This window comes from Cydia splendana, chromosome 2, assembly GCF_910591565.1.
Source record: "Cydia splendana chromosome 2, ilCydSple1.2, whole genome shotgun sequence".
Lineage (NCBI taxonomy): Eukaryota > Metazoa > Arthropoda > Insecta > Lepidoptera > Tortricidae > Cydia > Cydia splendana.
In genome coordinates, this window is record NC_085961.1 from 30,584,823 (window position 1) to 30,607,618 (window position 22,796).

Sequence of the window (22,796 nt, forward strand, 5' to 3'; positions counted from 1 at the left end):
ACCAGGATATTGCAAACATCAAAGTGCAGATGCGGGTGAAAAACTTGAGTAAAAATACATCAGTAATTCAGTATAACGTGATCTAGATACGTCCGAATTAAATTATAATAATAAAATAATAATTTCAGCCTATATATATGTCCCATTGCTGGGCACAGGCCTTCTCTCGTGCGCGAGAGGGCGAATTAAATTAATCCTCGATAAAATGAGTGACATTCGCCGCCGCGTTACTTGCGATTATGACGTTCATACCGTTCATTGTTTCCGCCGCAGTATCTGTCAATTTCGTGATAAAATGAACGTCACAATCGCGGCAGTAATGCTGTGGCAAACGTCAATCGACTGCAACTTGTCATTACTTCCTTATCTTATACTTAGTACCTCTAAACGAGCAATTCTTGTATAATATACCTATATATTTAAACATTTCAGGCATCTCGGAAACGGCTCTAACGATTTCGATTAAATTTGCTATATGGGGGTTTTCGGGGGCGAAAAATCAATCTAGCTAGATCTTATCTCAGGAAAAACGCGCATTTTTGTTTTTATGAGCAAAGCTCGGTCTCCCAGATATTAAAATATATCCATAAATCAGGAACAGACACAAAAAAAATACAATTTAAGCTGTCACTTACATTATTATTACCTTTCCCAAGAATACACTCGAAAATGACAAAAAATATATGATAATAACCGGAGCCTTATAAGATCTTATATTATTCCAATTCTATATGATAATATGACAGCTCATATGGGGATGTGGGGACACATCTCAATCTTATGAAGCCTCATTCGTGCGTACATCAAACATCAAAGGAAATAAAAGATCGTCAGTTTATGAAACATGAGTCATGAGGGGCCCAATTTGAGACAAGAAAGTTATGTAGTCATGACTAAGTAACAGGATAACTTTAATACTGCGTTAACAAAAACACGTGTTACAGATAAAATATTTTTAAGGTACGCGCCATAACTACCAATTTTTTTTTATATCTAATTGGGTGTATTGCGTTTTTAGATGAGTGTGTATTGCCGTGCCGTTCTGACCTTCTCTTCTCAATCATATTTTTACATACCTAAATGTATCTGAATCAAAAAACTTTTTTACAAAGTGATGTCGGATTACACTTATGAACCTTTAAACCTTTTGAAACCACTTCTTAAACATATTTATTGTGTCAAAAGCTGTGGATAAGCGTTCGTTCTGGCCGGCAGCCAAGTGGGCCAAGTCAAGAGCCAAGATCTTGACATCCTTCAGCCAATGGCTCTCGATCTTGGCCCGCCGGGCTTTAACTTTATAAACTCGATTTAAGATTACTGAACCAACTATACCGTGGTGTGTATTTTAAATATTCATTGACTTTATGTAACTGTACGTAATTAGAAATTGAAAAACTCATGTGATGTTTTTATAAAATTCGCTTTGAGATGGTTTCATAAACCCACGTATTATAATGTCTTCTATCATGTAGCAGTCACATAAACTACTATTAAAATCACTCATTAAACATTATATTATTGAAGCATCAAAAGCTGCGCATAAGCATGGACGGCAGCCAAGTGGGGCAAGTCAAGAGCCAAGATCTTGACATCCTCCAGCCGATGGCTCTCGGGGTTGGCCCGGGCTTTAACTTTTTAAACTTGATTCAATAAGTGATACAATTGCTAAGGTGTACACAACAGGGTATATAAAGTTGATTAGATTGATTTTATTGTTGGTCGATTTAAGTGAGGTTTGAGAGTCAACTAACGGTGCCCATTTCATGTTTGTATGTTTATATGTCACATAGACCATAAAAACAATTGATTGACACCCTATTCATAAAAACGTGCACTGTAGTTTTGACGCTACGGTAAATCATAGTAAAATAAAAATACCTACATACACTAAATAAAATCATATCCCCTTCTTTTAAAAAAGTTTCACCAGTTTTATGAAGGAAAATATTGTTACAATATCAGCATATCAACCCCACAATTATAATATTATTATAATGTTTCCACCAGAGGAAATATGGCGTGCTTTCCTATCGTGCACCATAACTGATTACATCTGCCTCTTTACAAATATACTGACATTTCGTGAACCTTATATCAAACACATAGAGTTCAATTATGATTTGTGAAGTTGTTCGCGCCCTTGGGCATCGAGTGTTCGTTCGTGCTAGAGCGGTGAAAAACGCCCCTGCGTCGCATGTTCGAGAGGCTATTATGTAACGGCGTTTTTTCGATGGTCGACTAAAGTAATTAGTTTATATATTTGTGAGTCAAGGTGTGTTTTCACGGCTGTAATCATGGTTTAGCTCTTAAGAAAAAGTTCACTCTTTTGCTTTTTATGTAGGTATTGTAAATTAAATAGTACCTATTAGCTAAGTAAGAATAAGAAACCTAACCCTTAAATGCATGTTTTTTTCTTTTTGCCCGAAATTAATATATATATCACATAATTGTTTGCTGATTCTAGGAAAAATAGTAAAAAATATATAACTTCGATTTTCACTGCGAAATCAGTGTTAGAAGTTGAATTGGCTAAATAATTTTTATGTAAATATGTAATTTTCAGTAAGAGATACATGATTTTTAGGGTTCCGTACCCAAAGGGTAAAAACGGGACCCTATTACTAAGGCTCCGCTGTCCGTCCGTCCGTCCGTCCGTCCGTCCGTCTGTCACCAGGCTGTATCTCACGAACCGTGATAGCTAGACAGTTGAAATTTTCACAGATGATGTATTTCTGTTGCCGCTATAACAACAAATACTAAAAACAGAATAAACTAAAGATTTAAGTGGGGCTCCCATACAACAAACGTGATTTTTGACCGAAGTTAAGCAACGTCGGGCGGGGTCAGTACTTGGATGGGTGACCGGTTTTTTTGCTTGTTTTGTGGCTCGATATTGATAACGGCAACAGGCAGATTCTTGAAATATTCACAGAATATTTGGTTATATATTCACTTTAAAAATAAATAATTAAATTTTAATTAAATTTATATTTACGAAGGGCTCCCATACAAAAACGTGTTTTTTTTGCGCGTTTTCGCTCAATATTGATAATGGCAACAAGGTGGACGCTTGAAATATTCACAGAATATTTAGTTATATATTCACTTTACAAATAAATATTTTTTTTCTCAGGTCCAGTAATGATAACAGGTAGAAACTTGAAATATTTAATTTAAAGTTCAAATTAAGATGTAGGATTCGACTATTCGACAGCACTGGGACTGTACTTCGTAGTAGGTACAACTGTTACACGTGATTCGCTATCTGTATACAGAAGTCAATGTTGATAGGTATACATTACGAAGGTAATAGGCGTGTAAATGTCAAGTTTCAATTAAAATTTTAGGTGAAAATGTTTGATTAAAATTATGGAATGCTTAAAGAATTAAAATAATAAATCAACATGGTTTAATACAAATATTCCCGAAAAACGAGTTCAAATTTTGAAAAGCACTCGAGAACTACAGAATATGGATCCTAAATCCAGCGACATAATAATTATTTATGCCTAATCTGATCGATCACTATGTCAATCGTCCATCTACTGAAGAATTTGAAAACATGAGCCTTGCTTATTTTGCTGCATTTTACATGTTTTCCAAAAAAGGTAATAAGCGGGGTGGAACATCTTTAGGGGATGAAAGTAATGAAAATGAAGACTGTGAAACGATATTATCAGGGAATTGTGGAAATGAAGAAACAGTGGGTAATTGCGTAGCGCTGTTAAACAATGATGGTTACATAAGGCGTAGACAGAAGCCCCGAGTTATCCGGTTTTGCCGTTTCAGTCGTACCACAGACTCGGAACAGTTTTATAGAGAACAACTAATGTTATATCTACCTTGGAGAAATGAAGAAGAAGAACTTTTGACAGATTCAATTAATTTAGAAGCCAAGTTCCATTTAGCAGCTGACACAATACGATCAAACAGTATCGCTTTTAATCAACTCGGAGGCGCTGAAGAGTTTGAAGCTCTTCTAGATGCCATAAGGCAAGCTGAGGTAGAAAGTGAAGAAAGTGATAAGGTGGCTGTAGGTCAGGGAAACAGAAGGCCTTTAGAGGGTTACGAGTACGAAGACCAAATTGCAGATGTTGCAGATGATATTTTGCCTGGGGGAAATGCTGGACCAAACCAAGGTGAACCTGCTACATTTGTTGCACCTGTTCTTATACCCGAGGAAGCGTATTTGGAACTAACTCGAAAATTAAATGTAGACCAACGCGACTTTCTGATTCATGTCTTACAATACTTTCATAATAATCAGGATCCTGAATGGAAGCCAGTTTACTTATTTTTAAGTGCTCCAGCAGGAGTGGGAAAAAGCTTACTCATAACCAGCTTATTTCAATTGAAGATTGATGAAATTAAGTTCTTTTGATTTAAAAGGAGTTCGAATTATTGGCATTTATAGATCGCCTCGATGTAATTGGAACGATTTTTTAGATGCAATGAATAATGTCATTTTTGATGGCAGAACACTCCCGTTGCCTCCGACTATAGTATGCGGGGATTTTAATATAGATTTACTGGAATCTAAAGAGAATGAATCTTTAAAAAAATATTTCGACCATATTGGCTTAAAGTCAAAACTTCCTCGTATTGTTACCACAACGGGTTATACTCAAATAGATAATGTGTTTAGCAATATCGACTTGAATGCTGGCACATACTGCGCCCCTTTAGTTACCATAACCCTTTATGGATACAATTTCGCATTGAGCATTAGACATAAATAAAATTCTGAAACAATGTTATTGTTCTTTGCTCTTGTTGGATAAAAAAGAAAGTACTTAGATCAATTTGAGCAGCAGCGTCTGGAAGACGCGGATACTAAGCGTCAAGACGCGACCCAAGCCCCGCCCGCAACTCGACTGGACAGCTCCATTGCGCATCGTGTGACCGCATCTTCAAGACAAAACTTGTAACGTTATCTATAAAAAGGGACCTTATTGTCGATGGCGCTTACGCCATTATTAACGATGCTCCGATATGAATACAATGCCGCGCGACGCTGTGCAGCGTAAGCGCCATGACAATAAGGTCCCTTTTCATAGATAATGCCCCATTTGGTTTAGTGAGCCACATTAGGGCATTTCATAATCCGGATAAGAATTGTTGCGTTACCTTTTTTAGGGTTCCGTACCCAAAGGGTAAAAACGGGACCCTATTAGGTACTAAGACTCCACTGTCCATCTGTCTGTCTGTTCGTCCGTCTGTCTGTCACCAGGCTGTATCTCATTAACCGTGATACTACTTATCAGCTAGCTACAGTTGAAATTTTCACAGATGATGTATTTCTGTTGCAGCTATAACAACAAATACTAATAAAAACAGAATAAAATATTAAGTGGGGCTTCCATTCAACAAACGAGATTTTTTTGCGTAATGGTACGGAACCCTTCGTGCGCGAGTCCGACTCGCACTTGGCCGGTTTTTTTTAAATCTGTGAGCTGTCTAATGCTTTGTAGACATTTGGTAACACTATGCATTTAAGTATTAATATAAATAAAGTCTTAAATCTCTTGGAAGTCACTAATATTCTAGATGGCGCCCAAAACATGGTCTGCAGGTCAACAGCTTACATTAGTCAGGTACAGAGAATTGTGAATCTGTTTTGTACACGTACTAATAAGTACAAATATAATCGAGTATCCTAAATTAGTAAAAGAGAAACACAACATAACACATAAATCTACTTAAGTATATAATAAATAGATATAACAAAGTCTGCTAATGTTGATTCAGTCTTCAGAACTTTTTCCAAACCGAATCCAAATGGGCATATCATGTCGTGGAAATCTTAAAAGTAAGATCTTTCTTGAATTACCCAGCCACGAGCATGGAAGACTTTCTCGTGGAGTGTTTGCGATCGCGTTACCCGAGAATCCCTTGGGTACACGGATGCATTACGGTACCCCTAGTGCAGCTGAGGTGAGTAGGTACCTACACCGTATACGTCTACGGATTTCAGTAAAGGGGTGGCATTATTTTTAGAAGATAATAAGCAAAATGTATGAAATAATAATCAAAAAATGTTTCAGTCGGAGTTAATTTTTACAAACTTTTATTTAACGATTGTAGGTGGTACGAATTTTTGGGTCAAATCTTGCAAGCTAAAGTAAACCCACTTGCCAATATTCTATTGAGCTGAAACTTCACATACCTAATAATATTATGTAAGCTGGGTGACAATGCAATATCATGGTACCATCGAGCTGATCTGATGATGGACACAGGAGGTGGCCATTAGAACTCTGTGATAAAACAACGGAACAACAGTTTTTGGATGTGTTCAGTTGTCTCGGTGAGTACCTATATTAGTTGCCTGTTGAAAAAAGTACAGTCGGCGATAAAAGCTTGTATTCAACAAAAATCTTTAATATATATTATTTATCTAGTCTATTTGAGACATTTTAGTAAACCTATTTGTCGCAGGTGCAGTTCCGTCTGAGCAATTTTCTGTCTAGTGCAACAGCGTCCGAGATAAACGGCTCGATTCGGAAAATGAATTAGATTTCTACTAGACTTCAACAAGTTACGATACGGATAATTTAAAGATATTTGTAAGGTAGATATGTCAAATTTGACGTTTCCCCGATTCTGGAGGTCCTCTTGAACGATTTCGACAAGTTATGACTTAGATATCCAAGTCACATCTAGTCGATATCTAATGTAGATCTAGTTAATCTCTAAATCGTCTCAACATCTTGTGATTATCTCGAAATCCGAATAGGCATGAAAGAAGATTTTCACGTAAAACTTTGCTTGGATCAAAAATACCAGAAAGAACAACTTCAATGGAATTCATTGATTACCTATGTCATTGAAGTTATAAGGTTTTGGCTGTTTTTTTTTTTCATTATTAAACCCCTATAAATATCAGTAAGTACCTATACGAGTAACAGTTTATAGGTATACCGGGTGGAACAGAACGAAGGACTTTTACGTAAACTGGGAATTGTTCAGACTACGTACTTTATTTTTCACTTATTAATCCCGTTAATATTTCTAACCGTTTTTGAGATACAGTTTGTTAAACATTAGTGCGAAAATCTGTATGTTTCAACTTCAACCCTAGCAAGTAGATCGTATGAATGACATGACATGTGTCAATTGAAAATGTAAATAACTTTGTAGGGTTGTCACTGATATAAAAATATTTCATTTTATTGATTTTGTTTTACTATTAAATCCAGCTTTACGATTATAATAACTCGATTGTAGATCACTTAGATAACACTATCCTTTCAGCTCAGTCTCTAGAAATGTTCCACCCTGTATAATTTGCCTTACAATGTCTCGCGATTTCTTTAAGAGCAAATTTTGTAAAATGCTACATAAATGATGAATACAAATCCAATTACCAAACCTACAAAATAATGTTACTTACACTCTTATGAAGGGCTTTACTTAACAAAAAATCAAATACCTACTTACTTATTTTACAAAAAGTTTACTTCTATTATTAGAAAGCCTTAAAACTTTCAGTATAAACTAAAAATACGAGTGAGCATACCTGCTTTGCTAGTCTCGAATAATTGGACCATTCGCGGTGACCTCGGGGCCAGACAGGTCGATAGCGACGTTTAAAATAACCCGCGACGTGGCTTAACATTGCTCCAGTGAGCGTGTGTTGTAGGTTTTTTATGATATAGGAGGCGAATAAACAGACGTATCGCCTGGGGTCTAGCGAAGATGAGAAACGATTACCCTATAATTCGCACGTAATTGGCCACCGGCCAATAACAGGCCACCCTAAACTAAAAATGAATTATATTCACCTATAAACAGAATTCATTTTAGTATAAGGTTCCGATAACTGGCCAGCCTTCAATAACTAGCTACCTTATACTAACATGAATTCTGTTTATAGGTGAATAAATTCATTTTTAGTTTAGGGTGGCCAGTTACTAACAGGTGGCCAGTTACTGGTGAATTACCCTATGCAGAAAACGAAACGAAGCGCTAAGTTAAACGTAAATAATGTATGGAAACGTTTCGTTATCTGCAAACGATCGCCATCTTGGCTATGTCCCCTTGGAAAGCTGGTTATTAATTGCTTTCATCACATGTGATAATGATAAATTATAGATAAAGAGAACGACAAGTAATGAAACAATGTTGTTTTTTTATCTTCTTGTTATCATATTACCACATTTCAAATTTTGGTTTCTCTCAACCTAATCCTGCCTTTCAAGTAACAATACCTCTCTGAGGCAATCTAACTCAAAAATTCTTATTATTATTAAAAGAGCCTACTTAAAAATTGCCGACGCGATTTTTCTTCTCTAAGCCCGCTTAGCACAATTTTCCAATATTATTCTTTTCGTATAACTTTTTCGCCTTGTTTGGAATAATCGGGCCCTTAGCAGTGAAAACACCGGGACACGGGGTCGGAATTTGAATTAGATGGGGCGCTAACTAGATTTGTATTAAAGCAAACAGAGGCATTAGGGGCGGAATTACTATGTTGTTGCATCTTTGTACCTGACGTCAATCTTTTTAAAATATTTTTTGTGATTTTTCTTTGTAATTATATCTATCTACATATTTTAGACTATAGAAAAAAGAAAAAATATTTAGTATAATTAACATAAAAAAAGGTATACAAGTAACAAACGATGAAAAGGACGTCTACTAGGCGTTTTCGTATACTATATAGCACTTCAATGCTAAAGTGTTGGGTTGAATGATGCAAACGCTAATTGGTTATTTTATTACAATTCGAAATACAAAAATACCATTGCAATCACAAGGTCCAAAAGAACACACTGTTAATAAAAACATTGTGAAACGAATTTGAATCTTGCAAATTACCTATTAAATGAATTACGAAAAATAAATTACACAGGTATACAGACGCTTGTTGAAATACAAAAAGAATATACATACCTATAAAATATTTGTAATCCCCGTTCATTTCGCGTCGGCCCCTCAAAGGGCAGGTAGGGCGAGGTAATTTGAGGGCCCGCCGTGCCCTCAGGGCCGCGGGGGTGCCAGATTCAGACTGTAGCTGAATCAACCGTGGTAGAAAAAAATGCAGTGTTTTTAATACAAGACTGATGGCAAAGAGGTTATGTTTAAAGTGTATAAAACAATTGTAATATATTGAGAGAAACTGTAGTCTCGTTTTAGTATGTGGAATTTAAAAACGTAGAATATCCGTGGGTTATATTAGTTGCGAATATTTTTAATATAATATTTACGCATGACTAATTTTGTTCATTTTTTTATAATTTTTAGAGTTCCGTAACCAAAATGGCAAAAACAGAGCTCTTATAGTTTCATCGCGTACGTCTGTCCGCCCGTCCGTCCGTCTGTCAGTATGTATGTCACAGCCATTTTATTCGAAAGCTATAAGCTATAGATTTTTCAAAGTATCTTTTAAGTAGTAGGAGTAAGTAGGAGACTCTCATGCATTTCTAAAAATTTCAAAAAAAATAGCTTAATAAATAAATTCTACAAAAATATTTTTGAACATAATATTTTTTCCCGGAAGCTTATTGTTTGTGCCGTGAAGGTACGCCCTTTAGCTTATATGGCTTTTTCATATCGTATAAGGGCACGGAACCATTCATTATGCGTGGCCAAACACACCCTTGGCCAGTTTTTCATTAGTTCTTCCTCGTGTGCCATGCATTTAATTGGTTTGTTTTGAAAAATAGTATATGCACGAGTATGTCATATTGTGTTATATTGTATGTTCCACCAACCCTATTGATTCACACCAGTAATTGTCAGAGAATTTCCTGCCAACAACAGTCTTCAGAACAAAAGCTAACCTGCACCGTTCATTCCTATCCAGGCTAAAACAAACCTTAAAGCGTTAGCATAAGGTAAACTATTTAATAACTCGTGCTAGTAATTGCTACTGTATTTGCTGCCACCGGCAGATCCGGGGACAAAAGGCAAAGCTGCTATGTTTCCACACTGTTGATTCCATGCCAGGCAGATATGGACCTTAGTTTACTGCATTAAGGGCTTAGTTTAAATGCAAGACAATTATTAGATTGTGGCTATTAATGAATTTTCTATTCAGTACGACTTAGACCCAAACTAAGCGTATCGGGTACAATGGGTACTAGGCTACGATAGGTATTATACACACTTCAATGGATAAATCAAATTAAAAATCATTTATTGTCAGGCAATAAAGGCCCAAATACCTTAAGACGTACAATAACTCTATAATATTAATAACTGAAAATCATTTTGGCGACACGACAGTTTTTTGCTACGTCACGTGTAGGATTCGGCCTGATTCGGCACATTCCCATCGAACTTGCGAAATACCACATCCTGGGCAAAAGTCCGCGCTTGCAATGGTTTCTATAAAATAGCAACAATCTATAGAATGTAACTACATCTTCATAATTAAACAATTATTTTCCATTCCTTCATTCCATTCCTTAATTTAAACAAGGCCTTGAATTTATTAAATAAATGCGCTTTTAGCACAAATCCCGTTGGACCCACTGAACCAAACGCACTGCAGGCGATATCAAAACAATTACTCCTTGCCGCCATAATGGTCGGGTGGAGACGATCAAAGAGCTGTAGAGCTCTGCGTGTACTGTGTAACCTAGATACCTACAGATTGATAAAGACATATTTAATAGTATACCTACCGTTACTTTATATTTGCTTCTTATTGTCTTTTGTTAAAATCCATTTTAAAATATCAATATATTAAGTAAATAAATAAACTATTGGGACAATTTAGAAAATGTAGAGGAGCTGGGTTGTTACCTACAGGCTATTTTCCTAATCCTAAGCCATCTGCGATGTCAAACTGACGACTTTAGCACTAACTTCGATCGCGAAAAAATTGGCTTTGGCTGAAAAACTATCCGGTAAGGTGCATTGGGATAACTTCGGAAGCGAGGTGAACTAGAAGAATTTTCTTCTGTAGCCACGGTAAGCTGCAATAGGGTACCTGTGTTACTAAAATATGAAGTGCTTCTGGTTCTATATAGACATTTGGCATTTTCATATGCATCATACGATTAATATGCAACATATACATAACATACAGCAATATTATAGGTTACCTAAATATTTATTGCTCTTTGACAGATTTCAAACGCACGAGTGAAGCGCAGCGGGAGGTTAAATAATTACGGCTCAGTAGAGACGATCAAAGCCCTGCAGGGTTCTGCGTTGAGTCGGTAAAGAAGTATTTATGAAAGCTTTAGGACTGCGTATATAGGATATTTACCTGAAGCATTGAAAAGCAATATAAACGGTATGATTTTATTGTCATTGACAAGTACCTGGTAGTTTAGCGAACGATGGTAAGTACATACAAGAGAATGCGTAAAGCCACTAAATTAGAAGAAAACAAAAGATATACGCGCGAAACTTGTGACGGATATATGTAACTTACATATCTGTGAGAAATACAGATTTTAAACAAAAACAAAACGTTAATCTGCTTTTTTTTAAACCTTTGCGTTTTCTACTTTGGTTAACATAAAAAAGAAGCGTCACCGTTGCATGCATTACTGTAGACTCTATTTACTTCCCGGCGCCCGATTCAGACTTGCTACGGTTTAGACCTTATTTTGATACTACCTTGATCTTGAACGCCTCTCACGCTGATTTTTGAACGCGAAATTAGCTGAAAGCTTAAAGCATTTATTAATCGGAGTCGCTTTAAGAGCTTACCCCTCTGCCGAAAACCTTGCACAATTGTGCAAACTTTTGTATGGACTGACGTTTATCTGACATGGCTATTTGTACCTTACGTACAAATCATGTACAAATAACCATACATTTGACGTGCCCCTTCCCCGCAAAAATCGGCAGACTGTTTTGTAGGTACAGAAAATGACAGCCATGGCGTCTCCAGTTACTAAATGCTCTAAGGTTGAAAGTCGTGAGTGAGATGCGCGCCAATCACCAAGACGATCGCCACTGTGGTATCAAAACCATAACAAGTAATTAAATATGAATTGTCCTCCCAGTCTCCCCTAACCCTAGCGCCGCGGGGCCTTTGTCCGCAACTCGTAATTTAGTTACCGTTTCCATACCGGATACGGGGAAGTGAATAAAAAATACCATTCGCCTCCCTTTTTCATTAGTCGAAGTCAAAAATGAAGGCAGCAACGCACTTACAACTCCACTGGTATCGCGGGTGTTCTTGGGCGAAGGTAATCGCTTACCATCAGGTGATTCGTCTGCTAGTTTGCCTCTTATACCATGAAACAAATAATTATCTCAATAAGTATGAACTGGTGACTATATTTAGGTATAATAATTTAACAAGGGACTTATAATTTCTTCTTCATTGTGTTTTAAATTTTATATTATTTTATAGTGTTGTATTTTATTGTACTGTACTGTATGAGTTTAAGACTTGAAATAAACAATATTATTATTATTATTACATATTTGTATGTCTTTGCCATATCTCGGGACCATGGGGTCCCGGAGCTTTGGGAGGCTTACGTGGGGCCGAAGCCAACAGCGCAGAGGCCCTTTAAGACACTTTAATCTAAAAGTAAGGGATACACGTGGCGGATACCATCCCCGAACGCACAATGTGATACATCCGGAGATGGTCCCCGCCAGGTGCAAAGACTATTGCAGTGCAGCACTTTTGTGCTGCGATGGGAACTAAGGTCATGGGCTATAGATTTGAAAGTTGGATGGACTGGATAATGGGCTATGGGAGAGACTAGCGAACACCTGCCGTGACAATTAGTCTCAAAATTGTATAAGACAGGTGGTGACTCGCCAACTCATTGAGTGGGCCCCGCAATGGCCGCACGCACAGTGCGACAACAGGGCAACACTTTGGAGTGGCTATGAGGTTGTCGAGAGGTGAGTCTGCGGTAGCCAGATCCCGGTAATCCGTTCAGCGGGCCGCCGGCGTTATGACATTTTACACTTCCAACCTGGAGCATAGGTCCCGCTCTTGCGACTCCACTCTGGCCGGCCAATCAAGGCAAGCACAGAGGCGAGGGCCAGATGAAAGTGCCCTCTGGAATAGGGGTCCGCGGTGTCGCCACTCACCGTCAGCTCGCCACAAGCTGCCCCCGCGGGGTTATTATTATTATTATTATATTTACCTAATTAGGTACTTATGTTAATATTATGTTTACGAAATTATGATAATTTATAAGATAAGCGGTCTTCACACGGACGCAAATTTGCACGTCACTCTGGGGTGTGAGCGGAACATCGCTATATGCATGAATGTCACGTGACTGTCACGCACATACACCGGAGCGACAATGAATTCGCATTGTTAACCAGGTTTGTCTGTACCTTGTCTACCTTGTAGGAACATAATTAAACCTTAGGTACAAAAATAGTATACCTAGATTTGAAATAAGTGTTTGGCAAAAATTTCATTTTTGGTACAAGCTTTTATCGCTGACTGTACTTTTCTTACGACAGACAACTAATACTCGTCGAGACAATTCTAAAAACCCCTAATACACTTAGGTTGCGTTGTTTCATCACAGAGTTCCTATGGCCACCTCCTGTCTCCATCATCAGATCAGCTCTATGGTACCATAATATTGCATTGTCATCCGATTTATACATGCATGCACAATTTCAGCTCAATCGGAAACCGGGAAGTGGATCAAATTTAACTTGCAAGATTTTATTACAGACAGACAGACAGACAACGGTCAGGTGAAACTAAATAAAAGCTTGTAAAAGAAGAACGTTATTAAATTGTACTCGTATGTACTTATTCAAACAAAAACACAACCGAATTGAAAGCCTCCTCCGCTCCGATTCCTCAGCGACGCTTTTCAAAATATAACCTAGAAAATGTCGCCTTTTCGCCTGCCATACTTGTCATTCTTTTATATTACTAAGCCGAAACATCGTTAGCTCCGTTACATCATTCATTCCAATCCTATGAATGTTAAGAAGACTCCCAACAAGACCATCCAATCTCCAAGCCAAATGGAAAAGGAAAACAACACTTATTTTCTCAACCTTTTCATTACAAACATACTCCAAAAAATCTGCGTAAGCCCTAAGTCAAACCGATAAAGTCTAAAGTTAAACGAAAAGATCTCGATTGACGGTAAAGATAAATTGGTCGCTCGCTTTTTGAGGGGAGAATGGGCGAAAATGGATTATATCGCCGGGCTCAGGGGACAGGGTAGAACGGGGCGCGGTGAGAAAAGTTTGCGTAAGTCAGCTGTAATCTGGTTTCGTCTACAGTTTTTGAGGCTATAGCAAAATTTTAAATTTTATAATGACCGGAAAAGATGTTTTTTATTCATTTAGGTATAGCATTTGTTGATCTCATAACTAAAGTTATGGCTTGCACGTGTGTAAGAGCTAAGTACCTATATTTTATATTAAGTAGCTATAAGAATTATTAAGTAGGTACCTACATGGTAAATGATTAAAAATAACTATACAAATCTGAACAGCTGTCTTCGGGAATTCTGGGATATCACTAGGAAACAAATTAAATTAATTTATGAAAACATTTTGATGTGACCCATCCGCCGTGACTTGGGTGGCCGAGTAGTTAAGGCATCTTCCGCGAATGCAGATGAAGCTAGTTCGTTTCCAACCCTGGGCACTTAGGGCCTTGGTCACTTGTTTTCTTATATGACATCTATATCAGTTTAATTGTGGAATATACATACAAAAAATAACAAATTGAGAACCTCTCTTTGAAGTCCGTTAATAAATGAATAATCCTGTTAACCCTTCAAACCGAAGGGTTTTCGTTGCGATAGGCCACGCGTCGGTTCAGCCAAGTGCTCTTGTTACCGATACCCATTGTTTTCGAGGTGGGGTTAACAATGCCCGTTGTGATCATTGGAGGGTTAAGGCACTTGTGAGGGCATTTGTCAAGGTAAATCTAACAATGAGCGAGTTTTCATTGCCACTTAACCCTTACCCAGTCTGACGGTTCATAAGTGACAATAGAATGTCATTGTTATTCAATCAATAATGAACATACATCGGGGTTTTCGGGCCGGGAAAGATTTTGTGTATTTATAACTTTGTTTATTGTAAAATAATTACCAGACTATGAATTAGTAGTAGTAGTAGTAATCACTTTATTGTACACAACACAGGTTTACATAATATTTACAGAAATAAAGGTACAAAGGCGAACTTATCCCTGTAAGGGATCTCTTCCAGCTATTAAACGAAGGTAAGGGTCAAATGTGCTTAGAAATGTTAAATTTCCCGTCTCCGCCGTTTTGTCGACTAAATAGTGTTTAGTTTTAAGTTTATAAAATACATATGTATGTTAGTCTGTAAGGTATTTGTAATATGGGCCTTGTTGCCTGAATTAAATTTCTAAATAAATAAATAAATAAATAAAAAAATAAATTACTATCGTTGTTTACAGTTTTTACCTGTTATTTGGCTAGTGTAAAACATACCCGGCCCGAAAACCCCGATGTATGATAATGAATATAGTGAGAACACATATTTGAAGTGTGCAAGTGGTAGCTAACTTGCACGAAAATTGCGACGGAAGATATGGATTTTATCTCAATAAATTTTAAAATTTATATTTCTTTAATTTTGCTAGTTAGGTCCCTCGACTATATCACTAGATATTTTCTTTAGAAATTATACAGCCTCGGTATGCAGAGTAACCATATACAACTGTAAATAAATGAAATTAGACTTGTTTTTGTGATATTTTCTATCGTACAACTCATTGATAAAAGCTTTTGGAGTTAGCCCTTATGCCCTTATAAATATAGTTAAGTTCTTGTGCGATTTTTATTCATTTATTTATTTATGATTTACTATCAAAACTAGAATTTTGCGTTAACCCCCTTTTGTGATAATTCTACTACTCGTCTCGGCTCGCGCACGCAATGAGAATACTAAATATTATAGTTAGTTATCATCTCGGCTTCCTCCCTCACACAAGGGAGACATGTGTAGATTGAGTAATGGGGGTAACAAGATACCTACAGAAGGATATTAATTGTGTGTCATGTTACTCATGTTTGCGGTCATACGATGACGTGTTGAGTTTGCGATTGTTGGTATAATTGACATTGCTAATAGCAAAGACATATGTAATTCCGTATAAGATGAATAAAGTCTAAGAAGCAAACGTGCCTCGGAAATCAAGAAAAAGTCATTCTCGGATAGATGACGCAACACACCTTTGGCCTATGGTCGGCTAGATAGCGTTGACGACACCGTTTCATATTTAACAATTTTAACACATAGGTATCAGTGAATGAACATGGGTCAAAATGATATAAAAATAATAAAATGATTTATCCATATATATAATTTTTTTCGATAGTTTTATACGTTTTCATTTTGAGTTTTAGTCGTATGTCGATAGATGGCAGTAAATTTACTGTGACTACAAAATTTTGTATGACAGGACCCCTCTATACTATCTATTCTCTTTGCTAATAGTTTATATTATTAGTTTAAAACACGTGGGTTAAAACAGATGGCAGCATGATCTTAACATTGCAGTGAGACATTTAGCTCGGGTAAATTAATTAGTTATAAATAATTATAAAGCCGAGTAGCTTAACCTTTCATAATTATGTGTGGTGATGGTCATAAATTGCGGGTTCAAACCTCGGTTGCGCTGTATAGCAGGAAAAATCGTTAGTCTGTGCGGAAAGAGAAGAGTCGTGGAATGTATGGGGCCAATACATTCTACACGAGTCTTCTCTTTTCGAACAGACTCTTTCGAAAAAGATGCAATAAGTGACTAAAAGTTTGGTCAGGATCCTTACCCTACATAGACAAGAGGTTAAGTTTTCCAAATTAGAATATTGGCTCATACTAATGAATCACAATTTTTGTACATGCCAAATGTAGTACTGAAATAAGGCCTTGTTGACTTTTAAATAAGCTAATTTTCTTGTCAAAGTATTTCTGAACCTCCGACGAACTCACAACAACCTCCAAGTCTAAGTCAGATCACGCTTTACCGTTATTGTTACTATATAGGTAACTTTATAATTTTTGCCAGTAATACCATTTTCGCTCGCTTAGTTTACATTTTTAATTATTTAATTGAACGTGAGTCGATTAAACAGAAATTATAATCAAATAAGTAAATACTCTAGTTCAATACTATACCTTAGAAAATAAGTAAATTTGAGAGAGACAAACCGTTAGTCATTAAATTTTCACGGGCGGGGGCGCCGAGTAATTGAGAGGGGACCGGGCCGAAGGAACCCTCGCAATACACGTGGATACATTCTTTTCATATTTGTATAATAATTAATAAAGGTTCGCAGGTACAGGACTTCAGGGTTTATGAACTCTGGAATATGAATAGCAAACTCAACACCTTCCTGGCTCGTACCAAAGAGAATTTAGACTACAGGAATATTGTCAAAGTAAATTATGTAGTCAGTACATTTACTGCCATCTTTCGACACAAATTATTAAAACTTTTAGAACGCGATTTGTCTTTGATCCTAATTTTTCACTGATATGTGTTAAATTTGTTAGAGGATTGGCCAAAGGTATGGTGCCATCTTTTCGAGCGATGGCGCCATACCTTTGGCCTACTCTCGAGTAGATGGCGATACTTTTTGACAAATGGCGTTCTAAAAGTTTTAATCATTAGTGTTGAAAGAGGGCAGTAAATGTACTGACTACATAATTTACTTTGACAATATTCCTCTATTTCAAATTCTCTTCGCTCGTACCATGAACCCTCTTGTGTATGAGAAGAGGCCTGTGCCCAGCAGTGGGCCATATAGGCTGAATTATTATTATTATACCCCAGGCATCAGTTTCGGGGTGTGTACGCTCGGAAAACATTATACGTTTCCTCTATCCGTCGGGAACTATAAACTGTCTGGATACTTTCCTTTCACGTTTATTCACACAACATTTTGTATCCGACATCCGACCAGCACCACCTAGTTTAAATCGATCCCTGTATCAGAATCTCTTTTTGGTAAAAGTAACTCAAGCTTATACTGGTTTCTCCGTAACGAATTAGTTAAAACGCTGTATATAAATAATAGTGTAATGTAGGGAGGTCGTTAGGAGCGTCTTGTGGGGAGACTAATGTAGGTGAAACTAAGTAAAACAGGCTTACAGGGTGTTGTATAGCTTGCTTCGTATGAGTATAGCCTTGTTAGGGATTTTTGGGATGGTTTACTAAATACTATGTATACATTACATAGAATTGTTGCTTGTTTTGTAGTTGTTGCTTTTTAGGGTTCCGTACCCAAAGGGTAAAAACGGGACCCTATTACTAAGACTCCACTGTCCGTCTGTCTGTCCGTCTGTATGTCTATCTGTCACCGGGCTGTATCTCATGAACCGTGATAGCTAGACAGTTGAAATTTTCAAAAAATTACGGCACCCTCAAATACAAAAAGTGGGTGAGTCGGACTCGCACTTGTCCGGTTTATAATTTTTTTTATTTTTTGTGCACACAGTTCGTCACAAAAAGAATTAAAGGAAACAACGAGTATAACGAAGTTTTAGATAAAACTAGTGCAAGTATACGTGAGTGGAAGTGTTAATGAAGATAAAATAAGATTATTGGAAGCAATACCGTTGCTAGATAGCAATAAACGTCTTTATTGCCCCTGCAAGTGCCCTCAGGGGGGCTTTAAATAAGCTGTGACCTTTCCATTGCAAATACTGCGTTGCACTTTTAGATCCTCATAAAAGTCAACTTAGAAATCACACGGAATATTAATTTGTTACGATTCATTTAAGGAATAAGCAAAAAACTAAAATAAATAATTAGGTAAAAAAAACATCCTGGTCCCTAGTAGTTGTGAGTGCTAATAATTATAATATATGATTAATATGTGTCTGTCGGAGTTCTCTCGGGAGACACATCTATCCTAATATCCTATATCCTAATAGATATATCTATAGGTACACTGACAGATTAGTCCGTCAGTTACATATTGTACCTACATTGCTCTAATAATATTTCTCACTTCTTATATTTATAGTAATACCTAATCCAGGAAATACCCACAAAATATCTTTGGAATATGTTGTACATTATTCGGTCGATTAGGCGCGCGCCGGTCGGGCCATAACTGTCGGATGTTATCGGTTTACAAGCGGCCTATTAGGCTGCAAATCATCGCGGGAAGGGTGGACTACACACTAGCGAAAATATAAGAGTTTTTTTTATGTTTATGGAACGTTACTTACTTATTTTAGCGTTTTTTTTATTGTGCCCTTATGGCCTTTTTTTGAATTCCACGGGGCCAAACAAGCATACGGCCCGCCTGATGGCAAGTGGTCACTGTAGCCTATGGACGCCTGCAACTCCAGGAGTGGTACATACACGTAGCCGACCCTTTGAAAAACTGTACACTCCATTTTTGTAGAACCCCAAACTGTAGTCCCTCGAGAAAACCTCAGCAGGCTCATTTCACAGCAAGAGCGTCCGCGGGAAGAAATTTCTCCTAACACTAACTAAACTGCTAAATGCTAATTTTGAATCAAATTTGCATCATTACATTTTTTGTGGGCAGTAAAGTAATAGTACCTACATTTTGTATAAAGGGCAAAGGGCGGTAAACAAGAACTTACGATCGAGTGTGAGGGATTGATTAACATGAGTTCGTTAGTCCTGAAAAAAAAACGAGTAAAAAGTAAAACTTCTGCCTAATTTCGGACGTACATTACAGCCCTAGGTCGAAATTTAGAATTTACGGACCTCATCGCCTACGTGTAATAACACCTTTTCAAGCAAGTGTGATGAAAAAAGAATATGTTACAGTCAATTGTTACATCACACTTGTAATACCACAGCCACTAATAAAGCGTTCAATGCGTCTGCAAGCCTAAAGAGGATAAATCAACGAAGGGCCCCCTCCTTGATATTATCGTAATGAGCCTGCCGCCTCGCGTCATTGCCTCGCCGCATCGCTGCCTCGCAAAGAATTGGTCGCCATGAATTATTCACTAGGTGTGAGAAACTTTTCTAGGCGTTTAGGAACTTTGAATTTATGGATTCTTTTTTTAAATAGAATGGGTTGGTGTAGTGTAACACTTGAACGGCAATGTTAAAAGATATAAAAAGATGGCAGGAGGGCTGAAAATATCAGCCTTTCTTCTACAAAAGCCTAAGTAAAGTTTTTAGTGTCGATTAGCAAAAAAAATAATGAAAAAAATCGATTAGGACTTACTTCGCGGGAAAATGTTCTTATAAGTATTGGTGTTTGCAAAATTAACCACTTTGAGCTTGCAAATTCACCCAGATATTTTATGTCGAAGTTACATTTTGATACAAAAGTAATTTGTAACTTGTAATTCGCCCGTTTTGTGTTTAAATAGAAATTCGTTTTAAATTAGTCAATGGAAAAACAATGAAAACCTACTTAATTCAAATGAACATAAATCTACCTCTCAACCTTTAAATAACCCGTATGCAATAAAGTGTTCAATACTCGTAAAGCAGACCACAAAAGTTAGTGATCCAATCTACCCCACACTCCCCTAACAATAAGCCGGGGAATGAACTAAAAGAAAATGGCGGTAATTTTGGACCGGGCCGCAATCGCCTGAAGACATTCGGGGGTGCGCGGATCTATACTGTGTTGATAATGTTTTAACTTTCTCTGGTGAATGCAAAATGTACCTATTTACACAAATGTTTTTTTTTTATATTTCATCATACTTTTCGGTCGTCATTATTTTCTTTGAAATTACACTAACATAAAATTAGCTGTTTAAAGATTTCAGCCGGTATCGATATTTTTTAGAATAGAATAGAATAGAAATAATTTATTCAGATAACACATCAATACAAATAACACATCTATATACAAGTACAAGGCAAAGATAAACAATGCAGGGAAATAGAGATGTGAAGCCGAAATGGTCTCCACTCAGCGATGCAGCTGGCACGACTAGCGTGGTCAACGGCGCTGGTTTTCTGTGAAGCCAGCGGAGTGTGCGGGGTCAGCATAGTGCGGGACATTTTTTATCGACCAGAAAAATATTTTAGAACAATCGATAAGTCTGCGTAAGATGCCCTAATTGAGAGTAATATCAAATCCAGATCAGATCCTATTCTAGTAGGTACTCGTAAGTATACCACACTACACAATTTTCTCGATAATATTGCATAATATTTTTGAATTTTTGTTGCTGATAAAGTATAGTAGATGCAAAAGTGTTCATTCATAAAGTGAGTCTGCATTTTTGCAGCTGGGAATACCTACATGAAATTAATCTTGCATCTACAATGTATCTATTTCTACGTGTCTATTTATAGAAGACCCCTAAACATCCTTATCCTGCCAACCATAATGCCAACATACCAATACTGTCGAAACAATCTCGATAACCGGGGGATGTGGGGCAACATCGCACAAGCGCCGGAACGGAACGGACACACTACAAGTGTCAAATTACGCAAACGATCTCGATAAGCCGGGGACACAGGGGTGAGTGGGGTACGCTGATTACTCTACTAGATGTAGCATATGAAATTAACCTAAGTTATCAAACATTGTACTCCTATATTTATCGACCGATACGACCTTCAAACCTTCAAGAAAAGAGCGTAGGTACTCCCATCTTAAAGTCTGGCAACGTTTTTGCAACCCCTCTGATGTTACAGGTTATTGATCCGTGGCCATTTGCCTACCATTAGACAGGTCGTATGCTTGTCTGCCACCGACTTCCTACTAAACTACTACTACTATTAGATACTGCCCGTCCCTCTCTAATTTAGAAAAAGACAGGTGGTCTATCTTGCGGCCCAGATACAGTCGCGCCCCTCCTGTGCTAGGCCTACTGGTATCCATTTCATTTATTTTGTTAAACATAGGTTACATGAATGATGGTAGATACATAAATAATACATTAATACAAGTTTTGTTTTATTTTGGAGCTAGCTCGATATATTTGATATTATTTGATAAATGCGAAATCTACTGTTGGGTAGTCTCGAGAGGGTAGGCCACGCGCCGCGGGTGCCGGCGCCACGCTTGCTGTGACAACCAGGATGGATGCGGAGGATGCTGTAATTGGGGGAACACAGATATAAATATCTGCGTAGAATAAAGATCACTCTGATTGTGTTGTGTGTTGTTTATTTAGTATACTAAATATAATTGGTAGTAGTTTAAAACGCTTTATTTTACAAAAAGAAAAAGAAAACAGGAAAAATCACATCATGATCACAAAGGCGAATTTATCCCTTTAAGGAATCTATTCCAGTTGGTTAACTTGTTAGAGTTAAATTTATTGTTTTTTTTTTAATTAACCTTAAAAATTAATTAATTAATTAATTGTTACCTTAAAAATTTAGACTAAGTTACATAGTAATAATGGTTTTAGTATGAGTTGTATGTTCATGTAGCTGAAATACAATACTGTACAATATTACTAGATTTAGTTCATCTAGAATAAAGGTAACTTGTTAAATTAAAAAAACTACGATCGATTCATAAAATTTAAAAATGTTTTTTTTTTTATACTCAAGGAATTTAATTTATAAACCATTTGGTAACATGTCATAGTGACAAACAATATGAAAGCTGCTAGAGAGATCTCATATGTGATTATAACTGTGACGAGGAACGAAATCGTACAAAAACCAAATTCCTCGACCGTACTTATTGCTTACTGTGTGCTTGTTATTTTTCCTTTACTATATTTATCCGAGAAAATCCGTTATTTAACACGCATAATTACAGCAAAATGCTAAATTTAGAGCTGACCGGTAGTCAAAAGGGGGCCCAAATTACCCGCAATACAAAACGTATAAGCTTTACAACCTACTCATTGTCCAGAACTAATGCTACGACACATTCCTCTAATACGAAACGCTGAATGTAAAAGCAAAAAAATCACAC

At 37.0% G+C, this 22,796-nt stretch overlaps 2 protein-coding genes across 2 annotated transcripts in view; both read right to left on the reverse strand.

Moving 5' to 3' along the window:
* Positions 1-22,796, reverse strand: part of LOC134806161 (high-affinity choline transporter 1) — a 357,022-nt gene that overhangs the window by 195,300 nt on the left and 138,926 nt on the right. The window lies entirely within an intron of this gene.
* Positions 1-22,796, reverse strand: part of LOC134806159 (vesicular acetylcholine transporter) — a 40,178-nt gene that overhangs the window by 3,108 nt on the left and 14,274 nt on the right. The gene's annotated exons all lie outside the window — the stretch shown is intronic.